We start from the raw sequence: 15,942 nt of genomic DNA on the forward strand, positions 1-15,942 counted from the left end.
TAGACAGCCTAACAATTCCACCTGAATCCCCACAGGATTATGGAGCAGCGTTTCTGTGCAGATCAACCAGCCACACCCAGTGTGAAGCATGTGACTGAAGTCACACACTGACCCCTCAAATGGCCAGTGTGGGAGGTCAGCATCCTTGTGGTACCACAAGACAGACAACTACTACAGCACCCACAGAGGTCAGATATGAGAAGGCCCACAGCCCCAAACCTGGACCATTTGGAAAGAAATCTGGTAAAAGCTGATTCTAGCAAATCTGGGTGCTTTATGAGAGGCCTTTCAGTTGGAAGGAAGAGAGAATCACTATAACTTAAAATATAGGATTTACTTGGAGGATATAAATCTGTCTCATAAAATCTTGGATCCAGAACTACAGCCAAGCCTCCCAAAGAACCAGAAACTAAAAAAAAAAAACAAAACTTCAAAATCCCTTGCAACTCTCTTTCCTCTCTCTTACCTTTCTCTCATGTGTGCTTAAACCCCCTCCCTGCAGACCAGCCTTCCTCCTGTTGGTTGAGCAGAAACTAAGCAGGACTGCCTCTTAGCTCTCCTTTGGGTTGATAGTCTAGTTTAAACCTTCAGCACTTTTGCAGTCCAATTAACCTGAACTGAAGGTTATGATTGGCTCAGGTCTGGTCCAGTGTCTACCTCAAGGCTAATCAGTTATGACCAGGGAAGCAGAATCATGATGAAAACATGATTGCCAAGACTTACCCCCATTACACTGGAAAACACAGGCAGAATAACAGGCCATGTTTCTGAGCCTTTTGCCATAAATGAAAATATATAAGTATAAAAATATTTTGGCCAAGTTTTCTGTGATTTTCTTGCTCAAATATTTCACAGTATATTTAAAAATATACATAAAGACATTCTATGGTATTCACATTTTCTACATAGTTTAGTGTATATAGGATCTAAGTGGTAAGACACGATTCCTCGATCTGAACATCACTATCATTCATAAGTGACTATCACAATAATATGGAAGAAAAGCAATTCAATTGAGTGAAGCTAATCATCCCTATCTTTCACTCTACAAGTGAACCCAGGTCATTTAGTTCTCCCCAGCTGAGTATGCATCTGATGTTCCGTGAAGGAAGGATAAAATTGATTTCTGGTTATGTGGGTGTGTTTCATGCAAACAGTCTTCTTCAGCAGTTCTTGACTTCAAATAAGAACTTCAAGCAATAACAGGTACGTTTAGTGCTTAACCCATCTAAGAATAAAGAATTAAAGTTATATGGTTTCCATGGAAACCTTTTCTAAAGAAGCTTGCACATGCACCTTGTCAAAAAACAGGTGCCACAGCCAGGGAGTTTTTTTCCCACCCCAGGCCATACATTTAAAGGTCAAGGCCAGGCCTTCTCAGCTGAAGCTCTGGGAGCAGTGACTGGGCTTACTTTGTTTAAGGTTACTTTAGTATCAGTTCTCTCTTCACTGGTTGGTTCTATGAGAAAGACATGCCCAGGTAGCTCTCGCCATCTTTTGAAGCATTTGCAAGTTCTGGCTATCAGAGAAAGTGCAGGAAGTCCTATACTGTGTATCAAAATGAGTGACAGGGATTCCCCAGGGAACAAGAGGAGAGAGCTTACTAATTATTTTTATTTGTGTCTGAATTTTCAATGTACTAGTGTTCAGATTAGAACAAAAATGAGTAGGAAAGGGGCCATATATATTGGTGTCAGTTTCGTGATCTTTTTCAATAGCCAGGATCTTATAGTTGTGGGGTAAGATTACCAAACAAAACAAAACTATCAGGTTTGCAGAATTTTAGGAAATTATCAATACTTTGATTTCTAAAATGCCATGGAAGCTACATTGAAAATGAATCCTGCCTGGCTGAAAGGGATTTATTGTGAACCACTAAGCTTACCTAAATATGAACAGCTAGGCTTACCTGAGTAACCACCTCTTCCACTGCAACATTTCACAGTCCCCTTTCTGTTTCCCTCCCTTCCCATCTCCATAAAAACCAAGGTTGTTATCAAGAAGAAATCAGCCTGCCTCTTCAATATTTGCCTCTAATTTAGTGATGCTTATCTTGGAACGTCCGTGTTATTTCTTTGTTGGAAACTCTTGACATTTAGCAATATCAGGTCAATATCTTGGTTTCAAAGTCTTCCTTCATGTCCAACATCAATAGAGCAGATGAAACTCAAGGAAATCACAATGGAAGAGAGGCTATCATTGTAAGATATGGAAGAAACTTCATGACTCTATTTAATAGGTCAGGACAGACAATATAGCTACAACACTGACTAGTCTTAGATGGGCAAGAAGGAAAACTATTGGCCAGAACAGCACTTACTCAAAATTCCCTCACTAAGCAAGGCCTCTCAAACAGTGTGCATTTCCACTGGAAGTCATCCTCAACACATAGGATGCCATGAGCTCAAAGCTTAAAGTACCCAATTTACTTTCAAGGTAATGTGCTTTCTCTTTGATCAGCAAACATTCACATGTCAGGAACTAAGTGAAATATTTAGAATTGAGAATTCCTTCAGAGACAAAGTAATTAAGCTCCTGAGTGTATCTTGTCCTTGCTCACTTTTAGAGAAAAATCATGTTCCCTAACCAATCCAGATAAAATAGTACTAGGAAAAACTGCCTTTTAAAAAAATATTTTTTAAAAAATATTTCATTTACTTATTTTTAGAGAGAGGGAAAGGGGGAGAAAAAGAGAGGGAGAGAAATATCAATGTGTGGTTGCCTCTCACATGCCCCCTACTGGGCACATGACCCACAACCCAGTCATGTGCCCTGACTGGGAATCGAACCAGAGACCCCTTGGTTCTCAGGCCTGTGCTCAATCCACGGAACAATACTAGCAAAGGCAGGAAAAACTTTATTGAATCCACTTGCCTTCTAAATTTTCTAAAACACAAGAGCTCAACTTTTTCAAATATTTATCACTGATGAGTGATTTTCATCCTTCTGGGGCTCTGCTCTTCTTGTACAGAAAATGAAGCCAGCAATCCAAATTGACATAGGATGTGTATGAGCAAAAACTACAATCAGCTTTCCTTCAAAGTTCAATAAAGGTCCATCATTTTGTTAGTGGTCCTGCCCTCTAAAATCAGTCCTCTGTTTCTACCAATCAACAGTGAAGTGTGCTGATGATTCATAACTAAAACTCTATTCTCTTTTCTTCAAATTTCCTGGAACTTCCTAAAATTTTTATATTTATCTTAGTGAAGCATATAGGGCATATTTTGAATTCTTAGAATAGTCTGTCTTTACCAAGTATGTTAATTGACTTATGAGTATTCTGAAGTTACACAAACCTGGATATAGAAACTGCAAATAGAATGAAAAATTTCAAAATGTCTAATTAATTGGACTAAATAATCAAAATGGCACAGCTGCCTTGGAAAAGTCTAGCAGTTGCTTGAAAGATTAAAAATGGTGTTACCATATGACCCAGTAATTCTACTCTTAGCATATGAGAAATGAAAACCTATATCCACATAGAAACTAGTACAAAAATGTTTATAGCAGCATTATTGATAATAAACAAAAAATTAGATACAACACAATGAGACAGTAGAAGAATACTGGGTGGCCAAGAAGCCAAATTAAGACCAGGTGGCCAGAGGGTAAGTTGATTGCAAGAATGTCAGCACCCATCCACACTTTGCTTTAAAAACAAAAAATGCAGAATTTTATCTCCCTTCTAACCACTTCGTTTTCTTATCCTGACATGAAAAATTCCAGAGGCTTGCCATTTTCAAAGAGCCTGTCTTTTCATGCAAGCGTTCTTTGTTCTTAGCTTATAAAACAACTGAACAGAGCCAGCCCCCGAATCAGTTCGGAGGAACGTCGTTTCCTCTGGGCCGCCTCCCTTGTGCTCAAACCTAAATTTAATAAAATCTGTCTGTAAATTTCTCTGGGTTTCCTCTCAGTTTCTATCTTGGAAAACCTAAGACCCGGATGCTGGTAAAAAGATCCAACAATTGAAGAATAGATTCAAATGTGGTATAAAATGAAATATTATTCATTAATAAAAAGAATGAAGTACTAATATATGGCACAACATGAATGAAACTTGAAACATTATGTGAGAGGCCAGATCTCATTTATATTGCATGATCTCATCTATATTAAATGTCCAGATTTGGCAAATCTATAGAGACAGAAAATAGATTGGTGGTTACCTAGGTCAGGAGTGGGGAATGGTGGGAAGGAAATAGTGAGTGACCGTTAGTGGCTGTGGTGCTCCTTTTTGAGGTGACTAAATTGTACAAAAATTGATTGTAATAATGGTTACACAACTCTGTGAACATACTAGCACTGTATATTTTCAGAGGGTGGGCTGCATATCTCAATCAGACTTTCATGTGAAAAGGAAGTCAGAGACAATACAAGGAAGCATCAATGCTTCTATCATTGAACCTTGATATAAAAAGAGTCAACAACAATTTATTGTCAACTTTTCTATCTTGCTTCTAGGTACAACCTCTGCGTAATAACACCAGGAGAAAATCTGTTGTTTTTTGGCCCTTAAAAAGAAAAAAAAAATGGGAATGTCCATCGGGTACTTCAATAAACTGTGTCAGTTCTGAAAAGAACTCCATGAGTCAACAGAGTCTTCCCTAAGACTGACTTCGTGTTAGATTTTAGGCTAAGATTAATCTCCCTTGAGGAGGAAAAAATAATATAGTAATTACTGTGTTTCCTGTTTTTCTGAGTTTCTTTTCCTATTCTTGAACTAAGTCTCTGATACTAGTATATTATGCCCCTGCTCTAGTGGTATCATCTCTGTCTTGGTTCCTTATTACAAACGGTAACTAAAAAATCTCATCTTAATTTAAGACAAGAGTAAGGCTGTACGAATGAGTTTCTTTCTCCCTACTTTCATTTCTCCCTGTTATTTCTAAAATGAGGTTATTTGAGCCTATCAATTTCACAGGATAGTGTGTGATAAATGAGTCATATATAAAAGGGAAAGTGTAACCCAATAGCAACAGCATCGTTTTTTTTGAATGACATAGTATTTATTACTACTTTACAGTTTTGCCAAACCCAAAAGGTCCTTATCTTCTTTGCCCAGGTTATTTTGACTGCCTTAATTTAAGGTTATTAACTACCCTTTGCCTGATGCCCTAGGCACTTTAGGCAGATTTTAAAACACCACAGCCTTCTGAAAATCTGAACCAGTGGCTGGAGAGTGTGAGGAGTAAGACTGCAAAGGAAACTCTCCTTTGGGGAGAAGACCTCTCCAAGAAAATACAAAGTAGGAAGAGAAGAGTTGTTGGTAAAAAACCAATATGAGGCTTTTCATTTGGGTTCTATCAGTTTTTCTCTCTTCTACCCAGCATATCAATATGGTAGCCTACCTTTGGGTTATACTTTATGTGAGATAGTCTCCAAAGGTCTCCTAAAGAGTTCTGGCTGAGATAGTCCTCATATGGAAAAGTTCAAAAATGGATAGTGAAACAATTATTATTATTTTAATGCATGAAGACCTTGCCACACTAGCATAGCCTTTTCCCCAGACCACGTGGTGTTTGTGGGTTTGTTTTGGGGTTTTTGTTTTTGTTTTCAGATTCTTATGTTGCTGGGATCCTCGTTTCCTAAAACTAGAAGTTTTTGTCTTTGAATAAAATTCAACTTGGCACAATGGTTACTGAATACTATACAAAACACTGTGTAGGTTAAGAAGATAACTTAGATATAACTCTCAAGGATCTGAGAGTCTGACAAAGGGATAAAGAGCAAAAACAACTTTGATAGAAGGCACATCATGACAGGCATTGTTTACCAACAACAGTTTTTAGTTGATGATTTCCCAAAGCTTTTCTTCCATGTTTAATTACCAGTAGCTGCTAAGCATTTGAATAAAATGCAAATATTAAACAATCACCCAAATATGAGATCTACTCTCCGCTGTCACTTCCTCTGGTTTGCTGTCCTGGTATGAACAACATTCAAGCCCTCTAATGCACTAGCGTTCAGCTCCCTTTTCAATGAGACATTTGTATCCTCTAAAAGAAAGAACAATGATAAGCCAAAACAGCAGAGGAAGCTTTCAAAAGTAAGCCAGACTCTGGTGGGAAATGATTTAATTCTTTGTCATCTTAAAAGATCCAGGTGTTTTTAGAGTCCCTCAACAGATGGATTTTTCTTTAGATAGCTCTTACAAAAACACATGTAATACTAACACCTTAAAATCCCCCAATGTTTTGCATAAATATTTGAGACATTCACAGACAAATGCAAAACTCCAACTCCCTTTCCAAACTACAGAATTAATGAAGTGTTCTTTTAAAGCAAACAATGAGGTTTCTCTTTGGCAGAGTTACAGAAAAACATTTTCTTTAGAGAATGATCATGAAGACTCTTTATTCTCAGGATGTGAATGCCATCTATTTTCAGTGTATATCATATCTATTATATTTTCTTATTTTCCTCTAATGCTTCAACTCCTTTCCCTAATGTCACGCCCTCTACTAAACCTGAAAATTTAGTCTTTGAAGTCAACCAGATAAAACTCCCTAGTAAGTTTGACTACCCAGCAAATCTAGTGAACTTGTTAAATATTTTTTTAGTTGCACTGATATGGCAAAATCTTTGCTCCCATATGAATTCATCTGTGATCCCAATGAAGTTTTGATGAAATTCATTTGCTCATATTCAGAACTCCAAAATCAACATGGGTTTCTTTCCCAAGAGCAGACATTAAAAGAAACAGAGAAAGCACTGCCCACATGTTTAATTCCAGGGAGGTACCAAACGCATCAGCCATGGTGCCCATCCCACCACAGCCAAAGCTAGGGAGTTTGGCTTTGTTCCAAGATACTGTGACCTCACCTGACTGGTGGAACAGGAGCCAATCCACAGCTTGGCTAGTGACCTATGACATATCCTGATGTGGAAAGTTGATGAGACCTTGTCTTGGAAATTTAAACTAGGAAATAATAAGGAGATAAGCACCTCACTCTCTTATTTTCTCAAGTTCATAATGGTAATGGTAATAAAAGCATTTACAACACAGCAGAAATTAAGTTGATCAATAAAATTAAAGCACTTAGAACAGGGTATGGCTTGAATAAGCATGGAATAAATGCATTATCATCAACATCATTATAATTTTGAGTAGCTGTCTACTATTCAAAAACCTTTCATAAAAATGCATATGTAATAATGTATGTGTAAAAGCTGAAAAATAAAAGTAATCAGGGATAATTAGCCCTACCATATAAGAAAATTAAAAAATAAAGCCACTTGAAGCAAAATGAATTGAGATTCATGGAGAAAGAAGCAAATATGAATTGTTCAGAATCCCTCAATATTCTAAAAATATTCATCCATATTTTTCTTCTTTTACTTTCATTCTTTAGATTTAAATCTTTAGCCTACCTAGAATTTATCTTGATGTAAGAGGTGATTTTGAGATTCTACTTTATTTTTCCAAGTAGTTGTCAAGTTGTTTCAAAAATAGTTATTAATAATTTAATAATATATCTTCTCTTCACTAATTTGAAATGTCACCTTCATTTTAACTAAATCCCCACACATATGTAATATTGAGGGACATTTTTTTAGGATGGAAAGATATTCTGAAGGCATTACAAATTACTAACCGTAACTAAATGCAAATGTTTGGGGAAAATTTTATAAAGACGAATAGCAAATGCAGAGAAATATTTGCAATACAAATCAAAGTCTAAGGACTAATTTTCATAAAGAACCCTTTCAGTAGAAAAATGGACAAGGACATACAAATGATCAATAAGTACAGGGGAAATATTTAATTTCCTTATGAAATAAATGTAAATTTAAGCAATTATGTATCACTTTGCAACTCAGATTAGCTGACTTCACTTATAACAATGATGTTGTTGAAGATGTTAAAGAAACAATTTGATTCACTGCTAGAAACAGCGTAGATTGGTACAGTAATTTTGAATGATAATTTGATAATATATTTTCAGCTAGGAATGAACATTCCCTTTTACCCAGCAATTCTATTTCTAGATACTCAGGCAAAAAATTCAAGATTATGTATAAAGATGTTCATTGAAACATTGTTCATAAGGACAAAATACTGGGAACAGTCTAAATGCCCATTAAGAAGGCACTGGTTAAATACATTCTGGATTCTAGAATACTATGCAGCCATTGTTAAAAGATGGGCCCAACAAAATGCATCTTTGGGCTAGATGCAACTCATGGGTCACCTATATATTATCTTAGGATTTTCTAGTATTTATACTTGCCCTCACTCTCCCATTGATAATAAGATCTACCCATTACCTAACTACCCCAGTCATCCCTACTAGAGCATAAGCAATAACAACAAAAAAACACTTTAATGAAGAAAGTACTATAATTAACCAGTCATTTGGTTTTTATGAATAAAATCGGCAATGACATTTTCATGATTTTGTAAATAATTCATCATTTTCTGGGTTTTTCTAATTTCCAGTAAATTCCGAAGTCCTTTGTTTTGTATTATTTTTTAATGAGTTCGCATTTGTGTTTAGGTGCCTTTACTACCCCTTTTCTTTTCAGGTTGGCAATCAATGGCTCCTTGGTCTTGCTCCAGTTCAATGCAGGTTCTTTTTAAAGGAGGTGCCAGCCAAGGTGCAGTCATGCACGTCCTGCTCTAGCCCGTGGATACATTTGCAGAAACCAGCCCCTAGGGGTCAGAATTAACAAACTAGAAGTGGCCTCAGGGGATTAGTCCTCAGCTCTCAGAGCAGAAACCCTCAGCTCTATTTCTCTGGGGAGTGACCTCTTATCTGTTGTGAAGGAATTGGATTTTTCCCCAAAGAAATGTTGACTTCACTCGGTAAGATTGGAGTAGGGTGACAAACAGAGGACAATGTCAAAAGCACTGTGAGTAGGCTAATGAACCTTTTGCATATTGCACAAAAATATTCCTGACTTGATAATTTGGGTAACTATTTTAAGTCTTTCCTAATTCTCTAGCAAGGAAGAATGTTCTTTGCTGATTTGCCAACTTAGACCAAATATGCTGTATGTTCACACTGACAGAATTCTTCCTCCTTGTTATGAAACCACTATATGTTATGTAATTTTTTAGGGAAAAAACAAACATTACACATATGTTTTTAAATTATAATTGATAAAATTCTTTGACAAACCATTTTCACAGAAGCACATTTGTATTTGATCTCAGTGGAGTGTGCCAAAGGCTAACAGTTGAGAAGTGCTTCATGTTTAAAATGTTTATGGTGTTAGAATTTCAGATTAACATGTAGTAGTTCTTGGTAGATATCCCTATTAGAAGGAGAATGGCTCCTTCAGATTAGAGTGAAAAACTACTCCTTTGGGAGGAGATAAAAGTCCCACCGTTTCCTGTATTCCAGTTGACTTCACTTTTGCCCAATAGAAGGATAAAGAATAGCAAAGGCCACTGTCGTGGGCAATGACCAAGCCCGAGGCACCAGTTGGAGCCCAAGTTTCCTCCTAGTCCCAGCAATCCCACTGCATCCTTGGACACTATGAACATTTCAGATCCTTCTGAGCGTCTGGCCCTCCCCTACTCTGCTCCTCAAATCCAATTTCCCACTATTTTCCTTCTTCTTAAGACTTATTTTCAGCTGTCTTCCCCACTTGATAATAAATAAATCCCTTTATTATTCTCAGCCTATTCAAAGATGTTCCCTGCCCTCTACGTCCTCTACTTCCCTTGCATAAGAGGGAAACTCTACTCTCCTTGAGACTAGCACTCTCTCAGTCACCTGGGATAAAAGCTCTTCTATATTTTCCGAGCTCTGCTTTGTGCAGAATTCCCCCGTTTCCACTTCCAAATCGTTAATACTTTCTTAAGTCCCTCATTGTCATCCTTATCTCTGACCTCACTACACACTGATCTCAGACTCAGGCACTTAAATCACCACTTCCTTCTGGAGGACTTACAGCTCGTGAAAAATGATGTCCATAGCCACCCTAGTCACAAAACACCTGACATCTCAAAACCACACCTTGAGTTTAATTACTCCCTAGAATTGTTCCATTTCTGATATTTTAGACTCAAATGCCCACCACCTTAACCACATCCTATTTTTCAAGATCACCACAATACAGCCACCATTCAATCAGACTGGCACCCCCAGTTCTGAATCCCACCCACTCTCTCCAGCCTGTCAACCCCATTTTGTGTTCCCTTCAATCTTTTTTTCCACCCCAGATTTCATGTTCACTCACTTTACTCCCTTGCCTCTTGACGAGCTTCTACTCTCTCCAGTGCCTCACCTGTGTGGACTATTTACCTTCTCCCAGCTCTTCCCTCTGTATTTTCACATTACATACTCTTCCTGAGTGATCTCATCTACTCCCACAGCTTTACCTGCTATGTATAAGCTGATGCTTTCTGAAGGCCTATCTACAACCAGATATTTCTTCTAAATTCAGGAGGAGACACATAACCAACTGTCTGTTGGAAACTCCCATAAGCACTTGCAAACTCACTTTGTCAAAACTGAGCTAATCATCCTTCCCCCACAGTTGAGGTGGAAAATGTGATCCTCCTCTTATATCCCTTTTATTAGTGAATGGTACATTCCACCTATATCCCCAAGTGCTCCTATACTACCTTGAGTAATGTTTATTATAGCATTTTTCACAATTTTGTGGAAGCTTATTCACTTGTCTGGCCTTCACATTAACCTATATTTTCAGAAGACAAAGGCTTTCCTTGCCTCAGCATACATACCCAAAGCATGCATAGCACAGTGTTTGGAACATAGAGAGTATTCAACAAATGTTTGCTGAATTAATGAACAAATAACTGATCCAACTAGTTTCACATTTTGCAAAGTAGACTCTGACTGAAATCAGCGGGTTTACAGGCAATATGAGAAAAGAACAGTGAGAAATTCAGACAGAGTTTGGAGAAAAGTTTATTAAGATAAGAAAGCTACCTCTGTGTTAGGCTCCTTTTGTCTCCAGGATTAGGCCTCCCCCTAAAATGTTACTAAATTAAAATGAAAATAACAAGTTGCTGAGTTTGACTTTTCATGGAAACAATGAGCAAGAGCCCCACATTAACATAATGCAGAAGGTGAGGTGTAGCATCTGTCTTCTCTGACATAAAAGAGTTCCTGGGTACCAATGACATTCTCAAAACTAGTAGGTATCTGGAGCAAAGAGAGGACAAAATCAAGCTTAACCAAGAGTGAAAAGACCTCTGTTGGTCCATGCAGAGGAGATGCATGGAAGTGACAATGAGATATCCCAAAGAAACAGACCTGAGTTGGCTCTCTGAGAGTAAATATAAATCAACACTTAATAGATGGGATTGGAGATAGAGTTGCTACCTACTAGGGCTGTAAACTTGACTATAATGCAATTAGTTTACCTTAAGAAATGTGTAATTTTGGACTTGGATAAGGTGTGTCAGTAACTAATGACTGATCAGGTCTGGAGCATAGACAAGGCTGAGCTTATGAGCCCTTAGGTCTGAGGACATGACAACCCAAAGTCCTGGGACCAAAGGGGGATTTACTAATATCTGAGGTATGTTTGTTAATATTAGCCACGCTAGTATTTCCTAGAGACACAGTCTATGGACTGAATTGTGCTTACTCTCTCCCCACCCCGATTCATATTTTGTTGTCCTAACACCAGTGTGATTATATCTGGAGACAGGGTCTTTAGGAAACAATTAAGATTAAATGACATCATAAGGAGGAGGCTAATCCAATAAAACTGTGGCCTTACAGAAAGAGGAAAATAGAGAAAAAGAGGCTTCTCATGTGAGACGCAGCAAGAAGACACAGAGAGAAAGCAGCTGTCTGCAAACCAGGAAGAGAGTTCTCACCAGGAACGAAATCAGCTGACATCCCAGGCTTCCAGCCTCCCCACCTGTGAGAAATAGGTTTCTGTTGTTTAAGCCACCCACTGCGTGGTATTTTGTTACGGTAGTCCAAGCAGACTGAGACAACACCCAATATCAGGTATGGGCTCCATACTTGAACTTCTATACTCTCCTCTGAAACAATGGGTTTTCTCATACAAAATTCAGATTTGTAGTCTAAAGCCAAAACGTGAAGTCACATGATCCTTGTTGAGTCAGCCTTTGGGATCCTCTCTCTGTTTTGATCTCTGTAAAACGAGAATGACAATTCCCACTCCATCAGTCTCACACCATTGCTGGGCTGACCAAATGCATAAGAACACTCCCCACAAACCAGGAAGTTCCAGGAAACGCGAGTAGCACAGGATCAGGCCCCTCTCTACCTCTGAGCCACACATTATGAATATAGGCTCTTGGGGGTTTTTTCAACTAGTGCAAATGCTTATTTTAATTCCTAGTTGGAATAATTAAATGAGGAAGTGTTCAAAAGCAGCAGGAAAATTTCAGGCAGCCTATGCAGGGGAAGTCACAAGTCAGGAGGGAAACTTGGAAAAGCTGAGGCAGGAAAAAACAGAGTAAGACAAATGTGCAGCTTAAGGGGGAAAAAGCCAAAAAATCTAAGAGCTCTGGCTTCTTTTCCCAAGGCAACAGTCTGTCGCACAAGACAATGTCCCCTTCCAAAGGGAAGAGGGAGAGGTTTTCACAGGATAGCTCTTCTCTAGGCATGGGTGTTGGCGAGGGGAGAGGGACTGTGTGTTTGAGGTCTAGAGAAGACAAATCACTTGCGTAGAGTAAGGGTAAAAGTAAAAGGAACAAGGAAAGGAAGAAGGCCAGCAACCTGAATTTGGACTAAAGTAAATTCCGTCAAACATGATTAAATATACATAATGCAGAGAGCAAAAGCAGGAGCTCCAGTTCACACATCAGCCAAAACCTCAATCTCTCACCTGAGGAGCCAAGACGCAGAGCCCACATGGGGTCACACCCAGTGCTCTTGGATGAAGCCACCATGGACCAGAGGCCTGGAAGCATCGCTAGTGTGGGCATGCCACAGCCAAAGTACTGGAAAAGCATTAGTGAGTCCTATAAAGCTTTTTATTAAGATAAAGAAAACAGCCCTCACTGGTGTAGCTCAGTGGGTTGAACATTGTCCTGAAAACTGAAAGGTCATCAGTTCAATTCCCAGTTGGGGCACATGTCTGGGTTGCAGGCTAGATCCTAGGTTGGGAGCCTGTAAGAGACAACCAATCAATGTTTTTCTCCCTCTTCTTTCCCACCTTCCCCTTTCTCTAAAAAAATAAAATAAAATAAATTTTTTTTTAAAATACAGGTTTATCGTTTCTCAGCCTTTGGGCTAAGATCAAGTGTAGTATCTGTTCTTATCAGTTTTAAAAAATACAGGTTTATGTTAATGAAAAAACAAAACAAAACACTGGAGAAGCCAAAATGAAAAGTGAGCAAATATGACACAATGAAAAGTCCCCCACCTGCATGTTCCACTCCCAGCTCTACCGCTGAGTCCAGACTCTACCACAGTTCGCTTCACCTGTGTGGACCCCAGTCTTCTCCGTTATAAAGTGGGTTTCATAAAACTGGCTCAACCTGCTTTCCAGGGTTGTTAGGAGAATCAAAAGAGTTATAAGAGAAAGTATTTCATAAGTGGAAAAGAATCATACAAATAACTGGTATTCAATATAGGTATTTCCTCAAAGGCCACACCCCTTGCAGCTGAGGTTAGACAAGAGCTCCTCTAGGGACCTCAGCGCACTGTTCGCTCCAAGGAGCTCCCCACCTTCTTCCTGGGAGCTTGAGCCCCTGGTGGTGGCAGGAATGTGCTGCACTTTCTCTTCCTCTCCTTTCTCAGAACCATGCCCAGCAACAACAAAATACAAAACCTCCAGACTCTTGCACTCCTCACGCACTTCCTCCTGCTCAAATTCCTCATCTCCCCACTTCCCCAAAAATGGCATTAGTCACACACACAAAAAAACAAGCCTATTACAGGGTCTGCTGCTCACTCCACACGCCTCTACCTTTGAGTGTAACAAGATGATGCCCCTTCCTCCTGCCAGTGAAAAGGAAATGTTTGTCTTAGCCAGGCTGGAAGAGGGAGAGCAGTAGGGATTTTCCTGTGATGATCCAGATAAGCACCTCAGGCCCTTGGGGAACTTTTGGGGGCCCTCTCAGAACACCCGTAGGGGCATTAAGGCAGCTGGATTATGTGGGGTCAAAGAGGAGTCTGTAGCCCTGGCTTGCATCTCCTCTCCACCCACTCCAGTTGCAGGCCCTTGGCATCCACGCTGCCACCTGGCCCCACCCTGGGATGCTTCTGCCCTGTCCCTGACCTCTGGTGTGCCCCAACGCACTGACTTGTCCCCGCCTTGGCTTCACCTTTTCCTGGCCTCCTGCTCTCTCACCTGGAGAACCCAAAGAGTGGCCCAGGACTCAGGAATTTAGGCATGCTGGGCTCACTTTTTTCTTTCATTTTTTTCTCTTTGTTGGGGAAAAATTTTTCTCTCTGTGCTCACCGTCCAATATAATGAACTGTGTTTATTTACAAGGGCTTATTCACGACAGGTTTGCTCCTGACTCTTGAGGAAGAGTCTTGAGAATCTTGAGTCCCCAATCCCAGGGACGGAGAGAAGTTGTTTTGCTGATGAGATCTTGAAACACTGGGGTGGAAAACAGGACTTGGGGGCCCCCCCCCATAGTGACAGGACATATGCTTTTGTTATGCTTGACAGTGTACAATACCCTTACATGACTACATTATTTTAGTGGAGCCCCATGCAACCATAATAGGGGGTTGTTCAGATTAGAATTAGGGAACTCACAAAGGTTAAAATAACTGGCCCCGCAAACATCTAAGCTGGTTAGGGATGGCCCTGAAGCCTAGGCCTGATGCTTCTGCTTCTTCCCCCTCACCACAGTGACTCTACAGTCTCTGCTGCCTTCCAACCTCCACCCTAGATGCCTACTAGACCCGAGGGTTGCTCTGGGGAAGCAGACCCTGCCTCCCCAGGAGCAGCTCTGGTAGCAGGAAAGCCAAATGAGGGCTAAGTAGCAGGGGCCTTCAGAGAGACAATGAAGTCTCATGACGTCCCTGATGAGGGCCCCCTCCACTCCTCAAGCCTGCTTTCCCCAGTGGACACAAGCTGCACGTTGCTTGCTGCCTGTCTTGTGGCAGCCTGCAGGAAGTTTCCTCGGAGATAAATGAGAGGTGACTCCAACTCAGTGCTCCCCAATTTCATCACATTAGAACCACCTGGAGACCTTATTAGAAATGCTGGTTGCCCAGATCCCATCCCAGAGCAATTGGATCAGAATATGAGAGGGGCCTAGATATCTGCATATTTTTTAATTTCCTCAGGTGATTCTGCTGCACAGGGAAGATTTGGAACTACTGCTCCAACGGGCTCAGAATGAGTGGGGCACAGACGTGGCATGGTGAAAGGGGGGTGGATCACAGAATAGGGGTGCCCTGAAGTGTGCTGTCACTCCTTTTCTCCTCTCTCCCCAAAACATTCCCTCTTAACATGCATTTCTGGCTTCTCCTGGGGTGTCCTTCAGTGTCATAAGAGAGGAATGCTGGTTTGTGCAAGGCCCTAACTTTCTACCAAACAGCAGACCCACTTGTTGATGGGAGGAGTGGCTGAGAGAAGTGGTGACCACCCACCCTGAAGAAGGGAGGCAGTGAGATGAGAAACTGTGCTTGGACACCAGCTACTACTCAGCACTTTCAGCTGGAGGCCGAGGGGCCTAATCATTAGCTTTCCTTTCAGACATTTATCTAACAAAATCTCTGAACCAAGCTTTTCCCAGACTCCCACTGCTTACTGCCTCCCTGGGGCTAAAGCAAGTGACCCCTTTATCCAGCATTATAGTCAGAAGGACCCCCACAACTTAACATCAACTTAACCGTAACTCCCACCTCCCCAGAAAGCCTGTACACCCAGACCATGTCACAGGAGCAAGGAGACAAGAAACGGTCTCTTGAGTGGGAGGGGAGCAAGGTGTTTACTGCAGCAATGGAAAGTGCCCTACACAGCATATGCAATACAAAGGGAGAGGAGTAGATGTTTTTATAAACTGTTTCAATTATC

The 15,942-nt window shown here is 40.3% G+C and overlaps 1 pseudogene; it reads left to right on the forward strand.

Annotated features, from left to right (window-relative positions):
• Positions 1-13,173: 13,173 nt before the first annotated feature.
• Positions 13,174-13,273, forward strand: LOC114508294 (annotated as a pseudogene).
• Positions 13,274-15,942: the final 2,669 nt, after the last annotated feature.

The sequence above is a fragment of the Phyllostomus discolor genome, chromosome 10 (genome assembly GCF_004126475.2).
Source record: "Phyllostomus discolor isolate MPI-MPIP mPhyDis1 chromosome 10, mPhyDis1.pri.v3, whole genome shotgun sequence".
NCBI classification, from domain to species: Eukaryota; Metazoa; Chordata; class Mammalia; order Chiroptera; family Phyllostomidae; genus Phyllostomus; species Phyllostomus discolor.